Raw genomic sequence first — 27,939 nt, 5'->3', positions numbered from 1 at the left:
CTCCTTAAGTTCTGGTCGTGTGACACTATTCAATTTTAAGTATTCCATTTTGTTGTCATGCTCCATGGGGAGTAACAGCAGATGAAGAAAATTAATTCCTTTGTTATTATGTGCTGATAGAGCAGTAGGAGCAGGCAGCAACTACACAAGATACATTTGAATTCAAAACTTTATGCTCATAAGCAGTAATCACTTTAATAAGAAGTTCCAACTTGGCTACTGACATATTGTATTGTAGGTTCAAAGCTACTACATTCACATAATCCATTTTCATGTTGAAGTCCGGGATCTACTAACTGCTTCATGTCTTTGTATATTTGTAGTAGCTCTGAATTTATTTGCTATACTAAATTCTGCACATCCTTTTTTACTTTGTCTATTGCATGCTCAACCTTGTAAATGCCAACCATAGCTTTATTATCTATCATTGGTTGTCCAAGTGGTTAAGCAGTCCTTGAAGTGTAACTGGTATTACTTGTTTTCAGTATTGCGTTGCATTTTGGCACTGTTATTGTTTTATGCTACCTCTTCCAACATTTTTAAATATGTGTGAAATTGAGGTACTGCAATGTCTTTTTTATGTACATGAAATGCATCGTTATAAGATTCAAAGGAACCTGTAATCTCTTCTTTTCGACATGGTTTAAATAATTATAGAAATTCTAAATAGTAGAATTCTTTCTTATCCCTTGTGTCACAACTCAGTTTCTGATGATTAATGAGAGTAGGTTTAGAACGACGTTTTAAACATTCATTGGTCCTCTGATCTTGGATTTTTCCTCGATTGATATCTTCTGCCATATTATTTCTATATGTTTAGAACTGAGCATCTTCATAGAGCAGTAGGTTTTCTAACACAGGACTTCTCTTTGGTTAATATGCGTATAACATATTGGGTTTTATATTGTCTTTGTTAGTGGGATCAAAATGTGTAAAGTATTCAAGTTCAGGTAGGTTTTTGTCAAGCTTTTACTAGTTTGTCCCACAGGGACACAACATTGACTCAGACTGCGAATTCCTAACTCCACCTGGGCATCCGAGCCCTCGTCATGAAGTTCAGGTGACCAGTACAGAGACGTACCGGAGGAAAGGTGATTGGATGAGTGAGAGAGAGAGAGAGCAAGATCATGATCTCCCACAGGTTGTTGGATGAGGCACATAGGAGGTCTGGTCCAGCTGACTAAATTCCGTGGCACTCCCTGTAATGAATTGTGAATGCTTAATATGATCTATATCAGTTACTCAGTGTATGCACTGATAGCTAGCAAAGTATGACTATACCTACCTATATTGATACCCTTTCACAAGTGTGATGCTCTCTCACTCTATAAGGCCTTTAGAAAGCAACTGAATGGATTCTGCATTAGAAGATAATGTCACTCAACTGTTTCAAACTAGAATGTACCAACCACTCCCTCCCTATGTTCCATCACCTACCTAAGGTATAGATATAGTTGAGAGGATGTTCCCTGTGACATCTGCTTGTAAGATTGGTTAGCTGGGAGGGTAAAACTCATGTGACAAACATAGCCCAATAGTACAACATTAATTTTTCACAATGTACAATGCAACGATGTTAGCGGCACACCAGCGTTAGATTAAACACTTTCTTGTTAGTGAATCGGTATGATTTTGTAACATTCGGGTTAGTACTGTTGTAGTATTAATGCATACTATTATCACGGAAACATAAGGTTAAACATGCATATGCGAAGTCGCAAGCTGAGAAACAGTAATCTTTTACACTTTGTTGTGTCATTTACAGTACATATTACACACGGTGCAATAATATACAGTCATTCAATGCATAACTAAGCATCCCATGTGTCGCAAGTTCTAAGAGTTACTCTCTCAACACCACTTTGCCAAGAAATATGCTTGAGTACATTATGGAACACACACACAAAAGAATGCTGCCGTGGAATAATGAGGGCAAGAGCAGCGCTCTTTCAGGAGTGGAGATCCCAAAAAGCAAGGAACCAATGTGTCAGAAACTATTATCCAGGTAAGAATGAGCACCAGGTAAGAATGAGCATCCAGGTAAGAATGAGCACCTTAAACACTGCATGTGGTGCATTACCCCCTTTATTTGAGAGTAAAATGTTGTATTTTCTTTCCCATAGGAACAAGAGCCAGAAACTGCTGTGCATCGGGGTGCAGAAGGCTTCAGGAAAACAGAAGGTCCAGACACGATGCTGCAGTAAGGAGAATCTCTCTACAGCACGCGGAGATTCTAGAACAGGCATAGTTTAAATACCTGTTGGTCACACCCACTGAATCACAGAACAGCAGTATGCCCGTGCCTTTCTCATGACTTTCCAGAGCTAGCCAGAACAAGCCCAGCATCAGGGAAGCTGGGTCTCTAAATAGCAACAGGAATCAGTCAAGGCAACAATAGTCTCAAATAAACAAGCATTGGATAGTGTAACCACACGCTCCTCTCCCATTAAACAAGCATTGGGCATTGCAATGAATCATCATATTCCTAAGAGATAGACAGAGTACCGTAAGGAGAACCCCCTCATAGATACGAGGTCACATCCATTAGGTCAAGACTGCAGATCCGCAGGCTCAACAGCTTTTGAGAACTCTTCGGTGTGATGATGACAATCCTAAAATAAGCCATATGATTGCCAGGGATTTACCATAGAAGCTTTGAAGAACTCAACATGCTTCATAGCTACAGGTCTCTCAATGAGAGAGCAGTTGGAGGCTAAATTGGGATAATCCTTTACTTAAAGATTACTCAACAGATATTTCTTTCCATACTTCCTTCATATCAGTTTTTTCAGTCTTTGTAATATAGGAAGTAACATAACATGTAAGCTCTGTAGAATTCTCTGCAACAAATTGTATATGTTAGCATCCCATATGTGTAGAATTAAAGGGTTGTATTCATTGATCTGTTGTTATGCTTGATGTCTTATAAGATTGTAAGTTGTTTTGGGGTGATTTGCCAGTAACCACATGTCTTTCGGATTACATTAAACTGTTAATTTCTCCTTTCTGTAAAACTGACCTGGGAAATCCAAAGCGACATTTACAGTAATGTTTTGATTTGTTACAATATTTTCTTAAACAGTATTTACCACACTTATGTGATTGAAGGTGTAAAACATGCTCAAAGAGTTTCTTGATTTGCTATTTTTTAGGATGTCACAAGTGATATAACATTAACTGAAATGTAGAACAGCTTCATCAAAGTTGTCTCCAAACATAAGGACATCTTTAATCCACGAAAGCATAGGAATGTGTGGTGCACCTCTTGCATGATACTCTTTTCTCCAAAATAAATGAAGTACCTGCCCAGCAAGATCTTTGATTTTGTGGTTAAGTAGTGAAGCATAGTTTGAAATTTCTGCTTGAAATATCTGTAAACATTGGCAGGATCCAACAAACATAATGTAACAGGTGTTTTGCACTTAATGGCTCAATATTAGCATTTGCTTCAAGTAAAAATTAATGCATGTCATTCCATATGTACTTAGCACAGCTTAAAGTAAATAAACCAAGAAGGCGGTCCGAAACTTCTGAGCATACATTTCAATTCTCTATGTCTTCAAAACCAATATTCATTTGTCCCTTGCTGACATGCCATAATGTTGATCAAGTTCTATTCTAGATCCTCATCTTTCTTATGTACCTTATCAACAAAATCCTGTTCCATTATATTAGTAAAGCCAGCTCCAGTTCACATGACATGCAAATGCATAAGAAGTGACTGAAAGTTCACTTTCATATAGTTGAATATAATCTTGTTGCTAGATACTCCACTGCAGACATTCGTACTGGACAATCATCATATCATCAACCTTTCCCAGTGATGAATAAATGTGGATAACATCTTGCTTCTAGAGGTTTTTTTTTTCAGTCACTAATTAGCTTACCTATAGCTTCTCTTATCTGCTACCCATCATGTCTCTTGACTGTCGTGGGTGTACACTTTAATGTTTATATATTTGTTCAGCTTGTTCCTGATTAATCAGCTCAAATTGTCCAGTAGGGGTTTCTTTTCCAAATGCTAGATAAGTAGATTAGATAGTTATCAATGTCCAAAACGTATAGTATATATTGGTTTCTGAAGGTAATGTATAGCTTTTCGAAATTTGTCAATGCTTATAAATTCTTTCCAAACTTTTTGTCTTTTGGAGGTACTCCATTGACTAAAACCATTAAAGCTTATTCTATTTTGTATTTTTTCCCAAAAGTGGTTAAATGTTTGTGTTGAAATCTAATGGGAGGAAAACAGCCTTTCTTTTCAATGCACATAGTGAAATGTTCCTGATTCTGGTGGCATATTAACAATGGTTTGAAAAAGATGGATTGTTTAGCTTAAAATGCTTCCATATAAATTCAGGTGTAGTAGTTCTTATGGTATTGGATACATTTTTAAATTCTCATGAATCCCACATGATGGCATTAAGTTATTGTTTAGTTTTCTAAGTCTGTAATTGTAGATCAGCTGATATTCAAAGACTTATTCTACTGCAAATAGAAAGAGAGTCAAAAATCTCCATGCTGTTTGTTCTTCATTTTCCATTTTCTCTAGAAAATAAATCATTTTAACATGCTTTTCATACTGTGCTCTTCAGCAAAAAATGCAAATCTGATTAGGTATTTTGTAACTTGTTTCTTCAAATTGAAGAATATCCATTTCATTATTATCTATTCCATTAATGGATTTTCAGCTGGATTTTGAGTAAAGACAACATCTGGACAGTTATTGCTTAAGACACTGCATCAAAGTATGTGCTTTGTATGTGCTCTGTAATATCGTTGACATGCTGGATTTGAGTCAAATAGAGCATAGTGGAGTTTTTCTAATTGCAAGGGGTTCTCACAAAATTTTATGTGAGCATATGTTTTCTCATAGTTGAATGAGGTTTAGAAAGCATTTTGATGTGATGGAAAATGGTGTCACACATGATTTTTAAGGCAACCTAAAAAATGTCCTTGTAGGTTAGTAATGTTCCGAAATGGGCATAGGTATTAAGGTTGTAGTAATTTAATATTTTTTTAAGTATCAATGACTTTATATATGTCCTCAAAAGTGTCCTTAGCTTTGAATGGCTGTATCTTAAATATTGCAAATAGAAATGCAATTCCATTCATATAGTGGCTTTTGTTTTTTTCCTCCTAAATATTCAGTAGATATAGACCCTATTTTATGACATTGGCAGTGAGTGTTAAAGTGGTGGTAATAACACCAACAGGCTGGCAGTAAATACCGCCAAATTATGACCATGGCGGTGATACCTCCCATTGACAACCAATGTACCACACCAACTGATAGGCCGTTAACACCACTGACCACGGCGGTAGCCATCAACAGCCAGGCGGAAGACAAGGTACCGCCCACCATATTATGACATACCAAACCGCCAGAATTTCTGGTGCAGAACCAATGGCATCAAAAGCCTGGCGGAAACACTGCACAGAAGACTAAAGACTCACCTTCAGGGACACAAAGGATACCGCCGCCACCATGGAAACAGAACGTCAAGTTTTCCCAGTGCTCTTCTATGCCATGGCCCTCCTGGAACACCAATGCTGACGAAGACGATGACGGTGAGTACAGCCACTTGGCACGCAAGGGAGGGAGGGAGGAAAAGGAGAGTGACACACACACGCACAACACACACCATTCACACACACACCATACACAGAACCAGCTGCAGAGTAAAACGAATGTCACAGGACTCACGTCAAATTAAAAAAGGACCACAATGAGAACGAAGAACACTGTAATTTGATGCCAACAGCCCCCATAATGGGCCTCATTACAACTTTGGCGGGCGGCAACCGGGCCAGCGGGGATGTGGGCCACAACATGGGAGCCGGCTCCAAATGGAGCCGGCGGGGTTGCGGCCATGCGATGGGTGCAGTTGCACCCATTGCGCTTTTCACTGTCTGCAGAGCAGACAGTGAAAAGCCACATGGGGCCCTGTCAGGGGGCCCCGCGACTCTCCGTACCGCCAGCCTTTTCCTGGCGGTTAAAACCGCCAGGAAATGGCTGGCGGTCGGGGACTCGTAATCCCCTGGGCAGCACTGCCCTGGCGGATTACTACCACCGGGGCCATTGTGGCAGAAAACCGCCGGCCCCGACGGTGCGACCGCGACGCTTCCGCCGCGGTCGTAATGACCCAGGAAGCACCGCCAGCCTGTTGGCTGTGCTTCCGGCATTTTAGCCCTGGCGGTCTTGTACCGCCAGGGTCAAAATGACCCCCAATGTCTATTCAAAAGCAAATGCAGGCATCAATGTCCAGAATGGGCCAATGGCCAGTCCAAAGTACAAAAGGGCCACATGGCCATAGGGCACAGTCCAAGGCCCAACTTGACTCCTGACACAATCCGGAATCCACTGTGCAGGGGTATCATGTTGGAAATGGGCAGCCTCAGGAGGGAGGGGAACATGCCCACTGGTTCTGGAGGGGGCTCCTTGCCCAATTGTCTCTGGTGGGATGTCTAAGACCAACTTCTCTGAAGTGGGGAACATGCCCACTAATTCTGGAGTGGGCTCCTTGCCCAACAGTTTCTGGAGGGTGGGCTACATGCCCTCTGCTGGTGGAGGTGTAACTCTGGCTGCCTCTGCTGGAGGTGAGGGCTTCTTGCCCACTGCTGGTGGAGGTGTAACCCTGACTGCCCTTGCTAGAGGTGAGGGCTCCTTGCCCACTGCTGGTGGAGGTGTAACCCTGACTGCCTCTGCTGGAGGTGAGGGCTCCTTGCCCTCTGCTGGTGGAGGGGGCCTCTTGCCTATCTTTGGTGGTGGAGTGGGAACCTTCCCTTTCTTTGGTGGTGGATTGGGAACCTTCTCTTACTTTGGTAGTGGAGGGGGATCCAAGTGTCCCATCTTGTGACGGGTCCCTTGGCCTTTGACATGTCACTTATGTCCTTGCCTCCAGGACTAGCCGGTGCCTCCACTGTCCCGTCTCCTGTCCCTTGGTTTTCACTACCCTAGTAATCCCTTTCTGAGGCAGAGGTGTGCTCTCAATAGGAGTGGCAGCCGTGACACTCTAGGGCCCCTTTGTACCAGCAGCTGATGATTTAGTGAGGGCAGTGGCAGACTGTTTGGCTGAGGTGCTGTGCTGGGTCGTTGGGACCCTCCTCTTACATGCAGGACAGGGCTAGAGGGGGAGGGAAGAGGTCAAGATGTGCAGGGAAAAGCTTCTTAGGGACGTTGGGGCAGGATGTAGAAGGAGGGATGGGAGTGGAGGTTGAGGGAGTGGCTGTTGGAGGTCTAAGTCTGCTGGACTTGGGTGCAGGTGCATGGACAGTGTGCATGTGTGAGGTAGATGGCTGTTGGGAGTCTTGAGTGTGTGCATTTGTGTCTCTTAGGAGGTGGGGCAGACAGGGTGGGAGAGGACAAAGGGGACGTGTGGATGGATGTTGTGGAGGTGTCTGCGCTGCTTGATGTGGTGATGGTGGTGGTGGCTGCAGGTGTGAGTGCGGATGTGACTGTGAGGGAGCTTCCATCAGAGGAGGAATCAGAGTCAGTGTTGTCACCTCTTGTCTCTACCGTGGTGCTCACCTCGCCCTCCATCCCACTGGTTCGCTCGATGTCGGTGTACTCTGCCTCCTGGGTCCAGAGGGATGCAGCTCCCTCAGTCGCCGGTGTCCCTGCTCCTCCGCCAGATGATGCTAATGCACACATGGACAGGGTGACAGAAAAAAATAGGGGAGAGAGAGAAAGGGAGCACTGGGTCAATTACAGCACCAACACCACAGATGGCATACACATTACCATCACACACATGGATCAGGATTGAGCACTATGCATCGCAGTGGCATTCCATTGGCCAGGTACCACAACAAGATGAGGGCCAACCACCACCAACTGCACCCCTCCTGGGACCCACTAAGCCCTGTCTGACATGGAATGCCACCTAGCTAGGCTACAAGATTTTGCTATACACCCATTTACGTTGAGCTGGACCATGCAGCAATGTCTGAGCTGGCATTAAGGGGCACCCACTAACTGAAACCCACCACCAGGATCCCATGCCAGCCAATAAAAATGGTTGTCACGCTCACTGTACTCACCCCCTTGTGGCTGATGTGCTGCCCTCAAGCGCCCATCCAGCTCCAGGTAGGCCTCTGTCAGTATGCAGGCCATAAGAGGGGTCAGGTTCCGATGGGCACCCCCGCCCTCATTGAGAGATCATTCCCAGCTGGGCCTCTCCAGTCTTCAGGGCCCAGCATCTCAGGTCCTCCCACCTTTTCCTGCAGTGGGTGCTCCGCCTGCTATAGACCCTCAGGGTCCGCAGCTCCTTGGCAATTGCACGCCGCAATCCCTTTTTCTGATGGGCGCTGACCTGCAGAGGTAAAACAGACAGGAGGACACCATTAACCATACAATCCAGCCTGTCACACATATGGCCTACGAAGACCATTTCCATCTTTATTGGCACACACATCACCCGGAGCACTGCTTGTACACTACCACCAGACATACCCCCCACCCAAATGATACACTACCATCACACACATCTCCATGCAACCTTGCTGCATGCGTCGTCTCCATGGTGTGCTCACCTGTTGTTCTGGAGGCCCATACAGCTGTCCATACAATGGTAGGACCACATCCACCAGGCACTCTAACTCCTCTGAAGTGAAGGCAGGGTACCTTTCCCCTGTCACACGGGCCATGGCAGGATCCAGACACAGGTCACAGCAGCAGGTGTTGTCCTGTGGAAAGTCAGGAATAAAGTGACGTTTTAGACAGAAAATGGCGGTCATGGCCATGGAGGTGTACACCGTCACTGCTGCTGGTGATCCCCATTGGACACTGTACTTCATAGAGCCCCATTTTAGCCAATGAGGAATAGCACAGCAGTGCAAGACAGCCTTCCGCCATGACACCCAATGCCGGCGGAGTTACATCACTTCCACCTGTCCATACCTACAGGACAGGCGCTCACCATTTTATGGTGGCAGACAACAATCAGGATTCGGAAACTGCATCATTGCTGTAAATTGTACATACCTTGCCATTCACAATGTCCGATTACATACATGCTCAGTTACACTGAGGTGGTGGTTCCATTGTTCAGTTTGTGACACTCTCCTTACTCTTGTATCCCTTAGATACATACCACTGTGGAGGGATAGGAGGAGGAGATAAGACCTAGTGTACAGACCCCTTGTGGACTTGGCTACACTAGAGGAGAGGCAGGTACATAATACTGACCTGTAGACTGGACAGGGCCACAATCACAGAGCTGCAATTGGAGCCTGATCTAATATCAGCTATCCGTCATCCCACTGGGATCCCCCCTCTTGTGCAAGTTCTATCACTGCTCCATTTCCTGGCAACTGGTTCTTTCCAAGTGACAGTGGGCTTGGGAGCAGGAATGTCACAGTCAATGTTCCCAATAGTGCTGGCAAGGGTTTAGTCTGCCTTGCTCAAACACATGTGCAGCTACATAGCTTTCCCCCAAGTGGAAGATTTGGCCACTATGAAGGCTGGATTCTATGCAATGGGATATATTCCTAATATTATTGGGGCGATTGACGGAACACATATTGCATTCGTTCTCCCCGCCACAATGAACAGGTATTCAGGAATCGGAAGAGTTTCCACTCACTCAAAGTGCAAATGGTGTGCCTGGTGGACCAGTACATCTCCCAAGTCACTGGCAAGTATCATGGGTTGGTGCATGACGCCTCCGTCCTGAGGAATAGCAGCATCCCAAATGTCCTGGCATAACTACAGAGGCTCAGGGTGTGGCTAATAGGAGAGCCTGAGTCCCCACCCAATGTATGTCAGTGTATGCCTTCAGGAGTCATCCTCCATACCATTGTGTAAGGCTAATGTTTGTCCCTCAATCCCTGTATGTGACACTGGCTATCCAACCCTGTTGTGGCTCCTGGCCCCTGTGAGGAATGCCAGGACAGGGGCTGAGAATTGGTATAATGGTACACATGGACGAACCAGGTGGATAATAGAACAAACCTTCCACCTCCTGAAGGCCAGGTTCAGATGCCTCCATCTGACAGGAGGATCCCTCTGCTGCTCCCCTGAGAAGGTCTGCCAGATAGTTGCTGTATGCTGCATGTTGGACAACCTGGCCCTCAGACTATATGTGCCTTATCTGATCTGCAGGAGGAGATTAGAAATGCCCCTGTGGCAGCAGTGGACCCTGAGGACAGTGAGGATGAGGAGGCAGAGGATGAGGATGTGGTCAACAGATTATCAGTAATACAGCAGTACTTCCAATGACACACAGGTAAGACAGTGGAACTGAACATTCCTCTGATTATTTGTGTTTTCAGTGTGGCTGTAGCAGGATGGCAATCACTTCCTTGGCATCTCAAGTGACTGTCTCCTATGGCTTCTCATTTTGCAGATGTTGGTGTTATTACAACTGTGTACTGATGTGATGCCTACAGACAGCTACAGGTCATAATTTGTATGCTATCACATAGTTCAGATCAATTGCACAAGATGTAACTGTTAACATAATTGCACATTTTCATCACATAAAGCACTATCACTCAAATTGTGTTCAAGGGTGTTTATTGTAGTGACATTTATAGAAGGAATAGTGCAATGGAATGGGGTAATGGTAGAAGTAAGTCCAGGGTATTGGCCCAGTCTGTTTGTAGCACAGGTTCAGTGTCCAAGGGGCCATAGGAAGGGGAGAAATGGCAGTTCAAAGTAGACAAGGTGACAGAGTAGAACACAAGGGGGACATTCAAGAGGGTCTTGGGAATGTTTGCGGGGTGGTTCACCTTCTGCAGGGGTACGGGGTGGCCTGTGGGTCCTGTGGCAGGGCCTCCTGTCCACTAGCTGCAGCAGATGTGGTGGGCTGTTCACCTGACTGGCTAGTGGAGGGGGCCTGCTGCTGTGCTGTATATTCCCTGATGATGTTGGCCATGTCAGCCAGTACCCCTACTATGGAGACCATGGTGGTGTTGAGGGCCTGCAAATCTTTTAGGATCTCCTGATGGTGTTCCTCCTGCAGCCGCTGGTTCTCCCGCATGATGTTAAGAAACAGGCTCATCTTGTCCAGGGATTGTTGGTAAGCCCCCAGGACATTAGTGAGTGCCTCCTAGTCAGTCGGTTCCCTGGGCCTGTCCTCTCCCTGGTGCACAGCTATCCTTCGAGTGTCCCTGTCCCCCTGTGCCTGTGTCCCCTGAACGGAGTGCCCACTGTCACTGACCCCAGGACCCCGATTGTCTTGGCTGTGAGGTGTGTACTGGGGTCCTTGTACAGGTGGGCACACTGCTGATTGATGTGTCCTGGCGACAGAGGTGTGGGTATGTTTGGTGGGTGCTGTGTTGTTGAATACTGAGTGGGGAGGCTCTGTGGTGGACTGGGAGTGGGCTGGGGTGGCCGACTGACCGTGGTCCCCGGTGGGCCAGGAAGGTCATCCAGATCCAGAAGTCCTGAGTTACTGTCATCACTGGGGGAATCTTCTGTTGGGGACTGGATAGTCGTGGCACTTCCTTGCCGCTGAGATTGGCTGGGGCACCTCTGGAGATGTAAGTGATGTATTATGCTTCATGTCTGTGACATATTCTACATCCCTAGCTTCCCCTTTATTGTTGCTGTTGCCCTGCCACCTTTGTTTGTGTATGGTGATGGATTGTGGGATTGTTAGTTCTCCATGCTGAGCATGCATTGGTGGTTGGTGTACATGGAGGGCTTGGCTTGGGGTTAGTCAAATGTGTAGGTGCACTGTGTGGGAAGGAGTGAAGTGATGGCAGTCAGGGTGAGGGGGTGAGATAGCATGCAGGTATGGGGGAATGATAGATCGTAAATATTGACTCACCAGTGTCCAGTCCTCCGGCAAGTTCAGTGAGTCCCTCAGGATGCAGTATTGCCAAGACTTGCTCCTCCCATGCTGTCAGCTGTGGGCGAGGAGGTGGGGGTCCACCGCCAGTCCTCTGGATAGCGAGCTGGTGCCTTAGTACCATGGAACGTACCTTTCCCCGTAGGTCGTTCCACCTCTTCCTGATGTCATCCCTTGTTCTTGGATGCTGTCCCACGGCGTTCACCCTGTCCACGATTCTCCGCCATAGCTCCATCTTTCTTGCAATGGTGATTTGCTGTACCTGTGTTCCAAACAGCTGTGGCTCTACCCTGTCTATTTCCTCCACCATGACCCGCAATTCCTCATCAGTAAACCAGGAGTGCCTTTGTGGGGATATGGGTGTAGTGTGGTGTGTGTTGTGCAGTGGGTGTCATAATGTGGTGGCGTGTGGGATGCGTGATGGATAGTTGGGTGTTAGTGGTGTGTGTAGTTGTTGTTGTGATTTGTGTGGCTATCTGTTGGCTATTTTTCGTGTTCATAAAGGGTTGTGGGTAATGTGGGTGTGTTTTATTGTGCTGTGGGTGGGTGGGTGTGTTGTGTGTATCAGTGTCAGGTGTGAGATTTCGGAATTGGCCAATGTTGTGTTGTTTTGTATTTGGGTGGCCATTCTGACCGCGCCAGTGTGTATCGCCAAAGGCTTACCGCTATTGAATGTCCGCCGGAGTGATTCGGGGGTCATAATGTGGAGGGTGTTGGTTTGCTTTTGACGGTATGGGTGTTCCTACCAACATTTTACCCCTTACCTTTGGACTGGCAGATATGTGTTTGTGGCAGTTTTCTGTTGGTTTAGTGTGTGTCATAATATGACAAACGGATGTTCGCCGCCGCAACAGTATGTTGGTGGCCGTCACTGCGGCGGTAAGCGGCATTTACCGCCAATGTCATAATGACCCCCTAAGTACTTTGTTTCCCTTTTTTTCCCATCCTTACTACATTTGCATGTAGGACTTCATTACAAAATCCTTCACATATGTTCTGCTTTGCATCAGACTGAGAGGGAACTGAGCTTAAGAATGCAAGGAATGCAGCACTCTTAGTCTGAGTAATGAATTTATTAAGGCAATTCCCAGGTCTCATATCTATGAAGAGAATAATGTAAGCGCTTAATGTGAATGCAGCAACACACGTGCAATAATCACAGCAGTGCAATAATAATAATGAAAGAAAAACCCAATACATCAACAATGAATATATATGAAGTGACTACGTATTTATGCATGCACACAGCAAAGCTTTATATTAAGAATTTAAAATGCATCACCATGGGGCTCGAATTCAACATCATCCTTTGTCTGCCAACATCAAGCTGTGGAGCCCGTGACAGCTGAGACTGAAGAGACCAACCCCAATAGGATTACTCTGAGCAATACCCTCAGAGATGAGTTCCTTCACTCCCAGTGTCAAGCTTCCCCACCTTATGTACTTTAAACAAACTTAAGAGATGGTTCTAGAAACCCCCCTCAAGCGCTGGCCATACCAGGTCAGTGTTGAAAAAACACATTAGAGACTGAGCTGTACCCTTCTCTTCCATAAACGTTCTCAGCCTTGTACAGTCTTATCAAGGTTTTGTTCCCCACATTATGTTCCCTTCCCTAGTGAGAAAAGTAAAAACACATTAAAAAGCTGTGCGCGGACAAATCCCTGCACCACCAATGTGAAGGCATTTGAAGCTAAGCTAAGCACAAAATGGAGTCAGTGGTCAAGATGGAGTCAGTGGTTAAATACAGATAGGATTACAACGTGTGACAGAAAGCATAAAATTGTTCTGTTGATTATAACTCTCTTCATGAAAGTATGGTTCGATACTCAACATATGTCTCAAATTGCCATCAACAATGTTGCAGAAGTTTGGTTTTGCTAGTTCTTTCTTGTGTTCTTTATGTATTTATAGGTTGAAGTTAAACGGTCCACACTTTTGATGTGATACATAATGAAAATAAAGAGTTTTCTATTGACATTAAGGGTGTTTCAACAGTATGGTGAAAATATTGTTTCTGTGTGAGTTTGTCTGACTTTTTTCCTTATGAAAAAAAGTATTTGGAGCAGATTATTGAGGACACAAATTATATAGTACTTTGCTGTAATGTTCCTAACCTTGTCCCTTCTTGTCAGAATGTAGGATTTTTCAGTAGAATCATCATTTTGTTGTTTGAATAGCTAACTGGTAATTGTGATATGTTTGGCAATTAATTTCTATTCACCTTCTGCCTATTATTGATAGGGTGTTTGTAAACAGTCTTAACATTTTTTGTACTTTTACTATTAGCCTTGTTTTTCCATAGGCATCTTTCTTCACAGTCTGCATTTTTTGTATTATGTCTCTACTGTATAATTTCATTTTTGCTTCTCTCAGCAATGTTTTGTAGGCATTGTGTGAAACATCAGCAAATGTGTTGTTTAAAAGATATATATAGTCTCACTATTAATGAGCCTAATCCAAGAATACATAGGTTATAAACCTGTATTTAGTTTTTCTAACAGTATTGCATAATAATATTTCCCTGTTTTATCTTGAAATATGTAGATGATGATGATATATAATGTTTAATTGTTCTGTAACTTGTTTGCAGAACAAAGAGCTGCATTGCTTTCCAGCAGTCACCAGACTGGTTCTGGTTGACGCAGCTATTTAGTCTTACTGAGCTGTGTTTATAGCCCAGTTAGTGTTATAAACCAATGCAATTTAGCTTTACTTCTTCATTGTATTACTTATCTCCTTTCCTATTTGCCTTTATTGTCATGTGACCATTAATATTGGTTGGTTAAGTAGCATTAGGCTGTTTGTAGCAAACTTTTTGTTAGCAATAAATCATATAATACTTTCTCTGTGTATTGTATTTCCAATGTACTTATGTATTGCTTTTCATTATCATGGACCATAAACGGGTGTTTCACTTGCCTATCTATGACTTCTGAAACTTTATATGTGAGGTCTTGTTTATTTTTTGACATCATTGGTTATTTTGGTTGTACTGTGCTACCAATGATTGACTCCCTTGAAAAATGTTAGTGTTAAGGTATTTTCTATTGGCCAGTTATATATTCCTGTATGTAGTTGTTTCTCTGGCTGACTGTTCCTCATTCTTGTATGTAAGTGCATGAGCAAGGTGGTTGTGTTTGGCTTGTTGGGTACAGTTTTATTTTTTGGCCCAAGAGTATGCCAAGACTCGGATTTTGAAGCTATTTGGGTTTCAAGGAGTAGAAATTACATGGACTGGTGAAAGAGGTGTGAGATGGAAACAGTTACTCCCTCTATTTTCCTCTGCTTTTTATGATTATCCACTGTGGTGGGAATGATAAAGACCACCTAAGTGGAGTTAGACAAGAAATTGAGATGAAACAGACATTTTCCAACTTAATGTCTTGGTTTCTAAGGGCACATTTTGTCTTCTTCAACAGATGCCAGAGACAAAAATGGAAGTGGTCTATTTTAATGCTACAGAATTGGAATAAACTCGAAGGCATGTTATAAAGGCTGCATAAGCATTCCCTAGAGATCAAGAAATGTCTTCCATTTTTCTCCGCAGCTAATACTAAACACTAAATAGCATCCCTAAAATGAAGCTTAAATAAAGTCTTAAGGAGGTTTAGTGGAGACAGGGTGCAAAAAATTGGTTGTAAACTCTGATCACTGCAACACGCCTAGAATATAAGAAAGCCCTCTATGTCCAAAGGAAGGAAGAGGAGGCTCAGAGATGGGCCAAATCGCATCGGGTAATAAAATCCAGGGATCGAAGAAATTCTGGCTATGGATTAATAAATGTTCCAACTTAAACTACCAGGTGACCATTACCAACATTCCCCCTGTGGAATGGGAATCCTACATCAAAGACCTTTATGTGGTTCATATGGCTGACCGCAGCCTGCTCAAGGCACCTAGGGAGAGATCTAATAGGCAAATGGCAACCGGAAGACCAGCCTCTCAGACATGCAATCAATAGACCCGGCCCAAGTAATGTCAGCCATAAAGTCAATGTGAGCAGGTGGTGACCCTGGACAAAGTGGCATTCTGACTGTGGGATATAAGTGGGCCCGTCTCATTAGGCCCAGTAATGGTTCCCTTATTCCAGGAGTACCTACTGGGGGCATCCATCCATGAAACATGGAGGTGTTCTCTATTGGTCCCTGTTCACAAGAAAGGCCCAATGATCATGCTCGGGGAACTACCAATTGATCATACTCCTCGGCACTGAAGGGAAATGCATCACTAGCATTCTAAACCAGGAGCTCTAAGCCTGGGTGGAGGAAAAACAGCTGATCCCTTTGACCCAGACTGACTTTCAAAAGGGCTGTCACATTGAAGATAACCTTATCTGCATCTCCCACTTGAGTGAAGCCAAAATGGCAGTCAAGGGCAAGGCTCCCTCTGGAGTGTTTATTGATTTTCAAGCAATATTTGACAGTGTATTGTGATCAAAACTCTGGTCAAAACTGAAAACCTGGGGCATCCCTCAAAATTTATTGAAAGCCATAATTGCCCTATATTCTGACACTTGGGTAAAGATTAGAGTCAGCTCCAGATAGACTACCACGGGAAAAATTCAGACAAACAAAGGCCTGAAGCAAGGCCACATACTGCAGTCACTATTATTGAATCTGTACCTGGCTGACCTGCCAGGTCACATGGTTTCAGTGAGGGCATTCCCAGCAAAAATGGTTGGTCTTGAAGTTCAATCACTCCAGTATGCAGATAACACAGTCCTCTTGGACCAAATACCAGTTGGCCTCCACAGGCTCTTTATTGCGCTTGCAGGCTACTGCAGGTCCAATCACCAAAAAGTGAATGTAACGAAAGCAAAGGTAATGATAATCTCCCACAAACTGAAAAAAGGGGGATATGGTTCATTGAGGGGAAAGTCATTGAAGTGGTGGATGCCTACAAATAACTGGGGGTATGGCTCGATCACAGAGGACGTTTGGCACCACACATCAACACACAATAGGGGGCAGCAAATTCTTTAGAATGGGCTTTCTGCAGGTTGCAAAAATCACTGAAGAATCCAGTTGTATCCCCTCTCTTGAAGGTAATAAGTTTCAAATTTCTCCCTACCATTGCCTATGGGGCAATGACATTCAGAGACAAAATGGCTAATTGGTTGGACAGAGTGCAGGCCTCCTGCTACAGAACAGTACTTTTGCTCCCAAATAACACATTGTACACCCAAATCTGTCAAGTGTTTGGGTTAGCTTTGCAGCACTGGATACTAAAAGCAAAGATTAGCCGATAGCCTTAAAGGCAAGTAGGCGTAGACACACACGCTAAAAAATATTACCTGGGAAATGATAAACAACCCAGCAACAAACTGGCACAAGTACCTAATTCACGCCTTCGAGGCCCTGGAGGCATGTGCAATCTGGACAAGTGGCCTGCTGGTACCGGTGATTGATCAAACAAACATGGCTAATATTAATGGAACAAGATGCACAAGCTGTGAAGAAATTGGGACACGAAGGGTGGGCCTCTGCGCTAAATGAGCCTCTCAACTCGAGCATTAAATGTCACTTAATGAGCTTGCCATTTGGATTAATCCCTTTAAAATCCTATGGGTACGGGCAAAGGAATATGTATGACTCTGACAGACAATGTTGCTTCTGTGCGAAGGGAGAGGAATCATTGACCTGTGTACTCTGTGTTTGTGATGAGCTGCTCCTGCTAAGGAAGTTCTGACTTCGACCGGTATGGTGTACTTTAAATGAGGCACCATAGAAGCCTGTCTGAGAGGCGAATCAGCACAGCTAGCTGCCCACTTTGTGAAATTTATTAAATCTGTAGTCGCTTTACTTGCCTCTCAGCAGGCCCCTGATCCACCTCCATCCTGATTTCCATACACTCACAATGATTCATTTGGCAGTGTTATGAAGTATTGTCAACTAACCCTCCCTTCATTTGGATTACGAACAGTGGCTGAAGTGGGACAAAGGGGAGCTTTTAGTTTGTGGAGGAATGGCCCATTCACTATTTATATCTTTTGAAACATTTTAAATTGTTATTTTCTTGTATTCTGCTTTCAAATGCCAGTTTTTCCTTTTTATATTTATGTTTTTTTTACTTTCTATTTATCTGTGCATCCCTTCCCCTGCTCCGGGGACCTTGCTAATTGTACAATTAAAGACTTATCTATCTAGGGAAACCATGTTTTGCTTTTCAACCATAAAAACTGGCTATTGAAAATATTCAACATATGTAAGTGTGTTTAACTTTGAAAAAAACCAAAAGCTCTTTTAAGAGCCATCCTATATTAGCTGCAACTTAAAAATGTATATTTGTAAAGTTGTTTTTTCATTTTTTATACTACTGCAGTACTTTCTAGATACGTTCACATTAGTACTGTTGTTCTCTGTAAAAAGTTTTTAAAACGTATAAATCTTTAAAAGTACCTTTCGATGCTGCTACTAAGTTAAGTACAGTGGCAGAATTCTTCCTATATTATATGACACCAGTAAACACATGACACAGCAAAACTGTTGCAGAGGTGGCTGTTTCATTAGATAATCATATTATTTTTTGTCATGGATACGTACTACCGCCGTATACCGCAACAACAGATATCACTATGGTTTTGAGCCTTATAACTTAAGAACCACTGAAACTATTCACTTCAAATACCACAAGTGATCACCTACACACCATGATCTATATTCCTGCCAAATTCAATATAAAAGTCTATGGAAAATGCATGGGTGGAAAAACCTGTTTTGGGACACCCTTTTTTTTAACCTTTGCACCACCTTAATGAATCACCATGAAACTTTCCATCATAAGTCTCTGTTTAAAAATCTATAGGTCTGAACAGTTTTGTGGAGACTCGTGAAACAGGGGCAAAGTTATTAGGAAGCAAAAATCTGAGGAATTTTTATCTCTGGAAATCCTGACTATAACTACAGAGTGGCTACCACCACTCTGTAAAATACATGAATATATATATATATATATATATATATATATATATATGTTTCACAAAAGCCAAAAAGGCATAGCACTCCCAGAAATAATATTGGCAAATTTTAATCTCAAGAGCAGGCAGCAGAATCAAGTACCACAACGCGTTTCCACATTCGGTCTTCTCCAGGTGGTATCAATCTGTTTGCACATTGTTATTTTCCAGTCCATTATATAGACACACAAGGAATTATGGGATATGTAGTTATAAGTTGCTGCTAGGAACATAATTAATTATAGTGAAAGTATCACGAGTCTCACGGAAACAGTCAAAGTTAGTATAAGTCTATTCTACATGTCTTTTTTACGATGTTCCTCTAAAATATTATTGCTAGAGCTCTCGTTCATTTTACAACACGTACAGCCTAAAGTACCTGCACCATTTATAGCAGTCAATAAATCACTGGGTTGAGCATTGCCTCAGTGTGTTAAGGGAAATGTATAATTAATGCCACTACCTCCGCACCCTCTAGGCATTGAAGGGCCACGACAGCACTGTTGGGTATGAGTTAAAAAGGACTGTGCTCACCAGATTCCTTTATAAGTTGAGTCCTCTGATCGTTATATGGTACACAGCGCATTGGAAGTAGGCGAGCTCCGGTCTTTGCAGTCTTCCATGTACAAATACAAGCGCAGGGGATAAGTATCTCCTTGCCATCAAACTTTCAAAAACTCTTGTCCCCAGTGCCAGGTGCTTCCGCTTGCAAAATAGAGAAAACAATCCAGTCTGAAAAATGGAGCACACAACTGTCGGTGCTGGTGTCAGGGTTAAGACCACAACCTTCTTAAATGTTTCACAAAAGCCAAAAAGACACCGCACTCCCAGAAATAACATTGGCAAATTTTAATCTCAAGAGCGGCAGCAGATTCAAGTACCATAATGTGTTTCAACATTCCGTCTTCTTCAGGTGGTATCAATCTATTTGCACATTGTTATTTTCCAGCCCATTATAGACACACAAGGCATTATGAGATATGTAGTTGTAAATTGCTGCTAGGAACATCATTAATTATAGTGCAAGTATCACAAGTCTCAGGGAACCAGTCAAAGTTAGTATAAGTCTATTCTTCATGACTTTTTCACGATGTTCCTGTAAATAATATTGCTAGTGCTCTTGTTCATTTCACGACGCATACATCCTTAAGTGCCTGCACCATTTATAGCAGTCAATAAATTACTAGGTTGAGCATTGTCTCTATGTGTTAAGGAAAATGTATAATTAATGCCACTACCTCTGGACCCTCTAGGCATTAAAGTGCCACAACGGCACTGTGATGTATGAGTTAAAAAGGACTGTGCTCATCAGATTCCTTGGTAAGTTGAATCCTCTGATCGTTATATGGTGCACGGAACACTGGAAGTAGGCGACCTCCGGTCTTTACAGTCTTCCATGTACAAATACAAGCGCAGGGGATAAGTATCTCCTTGCCATCAAACTTTCAAAAACTCTTGTCCCCACTGCCGGGTGCTTCCACTTGCAAAATAGAGAAAACAATCCGGTCTGAAAAGCGGAGCACACAACTGTCGGTGCTGGTGTGAGGGTTAAGACCACAACCCTCTTAAATGTTTCACAAAAGCAAAAAACACACCATACTCCCAGAAATAATATTGGAAAATTTTAATCTCAAGGGCAGGCAGCAGAATCAAGTACCACAACGTGTTTCAACATTCCGTCTTCTTCAGGTGGTATCAGTCTGTTTGCACATTGTTATTTTACAGCCCATTATATAGACACCCAAGGCATTATGAGATAAGTAGTTGTAAATTGCTGCTAGGAACATAATTAATAATTATAACTACAGAGTGGATACCGCCGCTCTGTAAAATAAAATAAAATAAAAATATATATATATATATATTTATTCACCTAAAAAAACGAAGGTTACAGGGATGTTATAGTTATGTTCTGAATTTACTCATCCAAAACTATAGAAATTCAGCAGTTAGAGTTAGAATTCTTTCAAGTAACTGTAACTTGCACCCTAAGGTAACTATAATGTTATAAAAGTTGTCATGAGTGCTGTAATATCTGGGATAGTTAGCAGTGCATGACGAGGGCACAAGTTATAGTTACCTTAGGGCGCCCGTGTGCTTCTGCGTGGGAGAGTGGGTGTGAGATTGGGTGTCTAAGGGTCTATGTGAGTGTGAGTGTATGAGTGTGAGAAGGAGTCTTTGGGTGTGACAGTGGGTGTGAAAGTGTCTCTGTGAGTGGGCATGTAAGCATCTGTGTGGGTCTGTGAGTGGGCGTGTGAGAGTCTGATTGGGTCTGTAAGTGGGTGCATGATTGTCTGAATGGGTCTGTGAGTGGGTGGGTGAGATTCTGAGTGGGTCTTTGAGTGAGTGTGTGGGTCTCTGAACAACTAAAAGACACATTTATGATCATGTGGTTAAGTAAAACCAATAAACAAATACATAACAAATACAATTCATAAAAAGAAACAAATCGCATTCAATCAGATTGCCACTCTGTACTTATAGTTAGAATTCCCAGAGATAGGAATTCCTCAGATTTTAGCTCCCTAATAACTTTCTTGTCACTTGACGAATTACCACAATACTTTCCAGATCTATAGCATTGCCTATATTTTGAAATGATGTAAATTTTTGTGGTGAATTGTTAAGGGGAGGCCAGGATTAAAGAGGGGGTCGCAAAACGCCTTTTTCCACCCATACATTTTCCATCAACTATGATATTTGATGTAGCGCAAAAATGGCTGAATGGATTTACATGAAATATAGCAGGATCATACATTATGGTGCACAGGCGATGCTTTGTGAGTGCTACTGTTAAGTGGGGTAAGTATTGTTTAAGTTATGAGGCATTTAAAATTAGATGATGGTGATATCTGTCACCGCTGTACTTCTGCAGAATTTCACAAAATGTTTTGAAACTACAGTGGTACATGGCCATAAACATTTAAAAATATGTAAAAAACTATAATTAAATTTCGTACCTATTACTACGTTAATAAAGTGATAATTGATAGGGACTCACTAATTACCTCTATCTAAGGCCCTAACACTGAACACATCCAAAGTGTAGTAGAAACAATTTGGCTGCCTATTCATTCTCTAAAAAACAGCCGTTCTCCAATTATATACTGGCTTGTCATGGCCCTGGCCCAAAATATAACTAAGGCTTAGCTTTGTTATTGGATTGTGGTGCCTTTTCATCACACATGGGCAATGCAATACTTAAGTCAGATTTAAAAACAATGCAAGGCCACCATGCATGGCACTGATTGATTGATAAATCTGGAGAAACGCAACGCAGCACAATTCACTGTTTTGCATTACTCTGCACACTATCATTTGCATTGCTGCTAAATTTCATACACATTAATATGCCACACAACAGTACGCCACTCCACTCTGTGCTGTTCCACTCTAAGGCACTCTATACTTCTTCACTGTACGAGATTCCACTCTGTGCCACTTCACTATTACACTGTACACTCCTCCACTCTAGGCCACTTCCGTCTGTGTCACTCCACTTTATGCGACTCCACTGGACACTACTGCATTATTCATTATTCCACTCTTTTCCATTCTACTGTACGCCACTCCACTCTGTGCTATTCCTCTGTATGCCACTCCATTTTACAACATTCCACTGTAGGCTATTCCACTGTACACCACTCCAGTGTATGGCACTCTACTCTACACCATGTTATTCTACAATATTCCATTAGACACATCTCCAATATACGCCACTCCACTCCACTGTATGCTATTACACCCTACCCCACTCCACTTTATGCCACTCAAGACTATCCCACTCCACTGTACGCCCTTCCACTATATGCTACTCCACATTACACTATTACACTCTGTGCTACTCCACTATACAAAACTCCACTCTATGCCACTCCACTCTTTGCTACTCCATTCTTCGCTATTGCACTGTACACAACTCCACTCTATGGCATTCTATTCTATGCTATTACACTCTAGAGAACTCCATTCTACACCACTTCAGTGTACGCCACCCCACAGTATGGCACTCTACTATACTCTACTCCAGTGAATTCTGTTTTCCTTTATGCTATTCCATTATACACCTCTCCATTCTCTGCTGTTCCACTGTATAACACTCCATTGTACAACACTCAACTATATGCCATTTCACTGTATGCCATTACACTGAATGCTACTCCACTCTACGTCACTCCATTGAATGCCACTCCACTCTATGTCATTCCATTCTATGATATTCCATTGGACGCCACTCCACTGTACACCATGCTGTTGCACTCTACCTTACTCCAGTGTGGTACACCAGTCCACAAAACTTTACTGTATACCTCTGCACTGTACACTACTTCTCTATACTCTATTCCACTCTACACCAATTTACTGTACACCACTCCACTCTGCACTATTCCACTGTAGGGCACTCCACTATAAGCTACTCCACTCTATGCATACTCCAATATACACCACTCCACTCTACACAACTCCCATTCTGTACTAGTCCGTTGGACACCACTCCGCTCTACACCATTCTACTATATATTATTATTTTGTACCCCACTTCACTGTATGCCACTCCAGTCTACACCACTCCACTGTACATCACTCCATGCTATTCCACTCTACATTATTCCACTCTATTTACACCACTTCACTTTACACTATCTCACTGTATGCCCATACACACTATGATATTACACTATATGCACCTTCAATCTTTGCCACTCTGCTGGATGGTATTCCACTCTACCCCACTTCCCAGTATGCTACTCCACTGTATGCTATTACACTTTACCCACCCCACAATACATCACTCCAATCTTCACCACTTCACTGTATGCTACTCCACTGTATACTACACTATACACTATTACATTCTACGCCATTCCACTCTACACCACTCCACACTACTCTGTTCCACTTTATGCCACCTCACTGTACTCTACTCCACTCTAGGCCACTCCAGTATTCTCTCCTCCACTCTCTGTAACTCTACTCTACAAAAATCTACTACACTCTATGCCGCTCTTCAAGGACTCCCCGTACATTCCACTGTCTAAATTTGTACTCAACTCTATGCCTGTACATTCTATTGTACCACACTCTTCTCCACTGTACGACAGTTTCCAACACTGTACAACACCACACTCCACTACTGTATGAGACGCCACTCCAATTTATAACAGGTTTTATGACTCAACGCTACGCCACTTCAATGTACACCAGCCACTCTACGCTAATCCAGTGTACTCTTCTTGACTCTATACAACTCTACTGTACACCACTCCACTCTACGCTATTCCAGTATTCCGCTCAGGGCTATTCCTCTGTATGCTACTCCACTTTACTGTAATCCGCTCTATGCAACCACAGTGTGCGCCGCTCCACTCTACATTGCTCCACTATATGACACTCTATTTCACTTTATGAAGGTCTACCACGCTTTATGACACTCTACAACATTCTACTCCCTCTATCCCCATACACTCCACTGTCCAGCTCTATAATCCACTCTATGCCCGAAACTTCATTGCACAACACTCTATTTCACTATATACCACTGTTCTATACGACACAACACTCCACTCTACTGTACGATACCCAACTCCTATTCATAACAGTTTATTACCTTTGCTACGCTACTACACTAAACTCCATGCCACTCAAAGAAACACCAATACACTCTTTGTATGCCCACTGCACCCCACTCTACACAGTGTTTTACTCTTCTCCACTTCTGCACTGTCACTCCACTCTAAGCCCCTCTGTGCCATTGTACTGTGTAATACTGTATGCCAACCCATTCTACCATGCTCTATGCCATTGTGCTCTGTAACACTGTATGCCGCTCCATTCTACCATGCACTACAACACTGTACTGTACTCCACTCCACTCAGCTAAATTGTACACCACTCTACTGTAGTCTACAAAACATTCCAATACTGTACGACACACCACCACACTATGCTGTACAACACTGTACTCCAATTTATGACCCTTTACTCGACTGTATGCTACACCACTCCACTCTATTGCACTCAACACCACTACAGTCTACGACACGCCATCCACTCTAAGATACTTAACTCTGCACTACCCCTCTCCAGTGTATTCTGCACCACTATACTCAACTGTACTACACTTTATCCCGGTCTACGCCACTTTACCATTCTCCGCCCTATGCCTCTCCGCTATCCAACACTCTACTCCACTTCATGCAACTCCACTCTACAACATTGTACTACACTGTTAGCCTCTCTATGACATTCTACTCCACTCTATCCCAAACCACTCTATGCCACTGTACTACACTGTATGACATTCAACGACACGCCACTCAACTTCGCTGTACCATTCGCCACTCCACTGTATGACACAGCACTCCACTTTACGACACTCTCCTCCACTGTGCTCTACAACACTCCACTTGATGATACATCACCCTACTAAACTTAAAACGCTGTACTCCACTCTATGACAAACCACAACACCATACTCTACTGTTTGACACGCCAGGCCATTGGACAACTCTCTGCTCCAGTCACCAAAACTTGACTCCACTATATGAGACATCATGCCACTACAATATATAACCCTTTGTTACACTTTACTACACTGTATGATGCACCACTACACTCTACTCTAGTCTACAGTGCTCCACTATATGACAAAAGACTTTACAACACTCTCCTCCACTGTACCGTATGACACTTCATCAAACAACTCTCCACTTGCAACACTGGACTCTACAATTTAAAACACATTTTTATAAAAACTGAAATAAAACACATTGAAATTCAATTAAAAACCAAAGGTTAAAGCTTAGTAATGGTTAGGAAAAGTTCTGTCCCTATTCAAGCTCAGCTTAAACTACAAAAACTTTAAAAATTCTGAAGTTATAGTTTTAACTTTCATTTATGGTTTATCCACCACATTCAAATTATTATAAGTAGCACACCTCATTACACACTCTTTTCAGCTTGCTAAGCAGACAACCCTAACTATTACACTACTTAATTATGTAAGTATAAATAAAACCAAAATACTTGTACCTAAATTGTCTTACATTTATAAAGATTTTGCTTCAGGTGTGTGTTTTTAATGCAGGCCAGACACAAAAATTGTATTTGTATGTATAAACTAACAAAAGCCACTTTTTCTGTTACTTTATAAATAGTAATGCAGTGCAGTGTAATGTGCAGCCTTATATTATTTTGCATCAAGGGGGTGTTCTGTGGGTGTTGTATGCGTATTCTCAAATATCCGCCAGTGTTTTTTATGATGCAGCTGCATTTCTACAATGACTTGTACACATGGATTTGTGCCAACATCCTGCACCTCCCTGAGGCTTGAATAACAAGGAGAAATATTTTTATTTCTCTTTATTTTTTCCCCACTTTGCATATGCTGCATTCTACAGCATGTATACAGCCTTCAATGATAGTTTTAATGCTAAAAAGGACTCCTTCCTGCACGAAAACTAGACTAACCACAACACATACACAGATGTACTATAGCAGAGAAGTGTCCGCGTTGGTGAAAGCCTGTACAAAGTATGCCAGCACATTAAGAGCGAGGACAACTGTTCTATTTCTTCATAAATGTAGAACAATTTTGTGCAGGGCAAATGCTGTGCATAGCAGGGGCTTGGACACATAATGAGGCTTGGGGGTCTGGAAGACGTGTGCTCTTGGTGAAGACTTTTTTAGAAGATAAATTGTGTGCATAGTAGGGGCTTGCCCACCTATGGTGTTTTGGATGACTGTAGGTAGTGGGCTCTCTGTGAAGAATTTTGTGAAAGAGGAAGTGTGTATGTTGTAGGAACTTGATCACCTAATAGGTCTTTGGTGTCTGGAGGAAGCAGGTTCTCCATCAAGATGTTTGTGCAAGACAAAGGGTGTGTGCGTTAGGGGCTTGTTAGGGGGTTGGCCATCTAATGGGGTGTGGGTGTCTGGAGGAAGTGGGCTTTCCATGAAGACTTTTGTACAGGAGAAAGGAGTTAGTAGTAGGTACCTCGCCACCTAATAGGGCTTTGGTGTCTACAGGGAGCGGGCTCTCTGTAAAGACTTTTCACTAGACAAAGGGTTGCATAGTAGGGGCTTGGACACCAAATTGGGCTTGAGTGTGGGGAGGGAGTGGGCTCTCCGTGAAGTTTTTTATACAAGATGAAGGATATGCTTATTAGGGGCATGGCCATCTAAAGGGCTTGAGTGTGTAGAGGGAGTAGGCTCTCTTTGAAGAATTTTGTACAAGGCAAATGGTGTGCTTAGTAGTGGCTTGACCACCTAACAGGGCTTGGGTGTTTAGTGGGAGCAGGCTCTGCGAGAAGACTTATACAAGGGCCAGAGTATGCACAGCAGGAGGTTAGCCACCTAATGGTGCTTTGGTATCCAAAGGAATTGGGCTCTCCCTCACTTATGCCCACATATATATTTTTTTCTGTCCCTCGGGACTCTAGGAAGAGCCAGCGTGGACCCCCATGTGACTTCATGAGAGTCACTTGGGAACACACGGGGGATCAATGGTGGCTCCTGCATGAGTCCCGCTAGACTGGCTGTCCCCCCAACTGTAAAGGGGTCATGGTACCACTACCATGCCCCCTTGTATCCTATTTATTTTAACCCCTTCGCTGCCAGGCCTTTTCCCCCTCCTGTGCCGAGCCTTTTTTTGGCTATTTGGGGCAGTTCACGCTTAGGCCCTCATAACTTTTTGTCCACATAAGCTAGCCAAGCCAAATTTGCGTCTTTTTTTCCAACATCCTAGGGATTCTAGAGGTACCCAGACTTTGTGGGTTCCCTTGAAGGAGGCCAAGAAATTAGCCAAAATACAGTGAAAATTTTTTTTTCTTTAAAGAAATGGGAAAAAGTGGCTGCAGAAGAAGGCTTGTGTTTTTTTTCCCTGAAAATGGCATCAACAAAGGGTTTGCGGTGCTAAAATCACCAGCTTCCCAGCTTTCAGAAACAGGCAGACTTAAATCAGAAAATCCAATTTTTCTACACAAATTTGGCATTTGACTGGGACATACCCCATTTTTACAATTTTTTGTGCTTTCAGCCTCCTTCCAGTCAGTGACAGAAATGGGCATGAAACCAATGCTGGATCCCAGAAACCTAAACATTTCTGAAAAGTAGACACAATTCTGAATTCAGCAAGGGGTCATTTGTGTAGATCCTACAAGGGTTTCCTACAGAAAATAACAACTGAAAAA

Source organism: Pleurodeles waltl, chromosome 1_1, assembly GCF_031143425.1.
Source record: "Pleurodeles waltl isolate 20211129_DDA chromosome 1_1, aPleWal1.hap1.20221129, whole genome shotgun sequence".
NCBI classification, from domain to species: domain Eukaryota; kingdom Metazoa; phylum Chordata; class Amphibia; order Caudata; family Salamandridae; genus Pleurodeles; species Pleurodeles waltl.
This window is presented reverse-complemented; position numbering follows the sequence as displayed.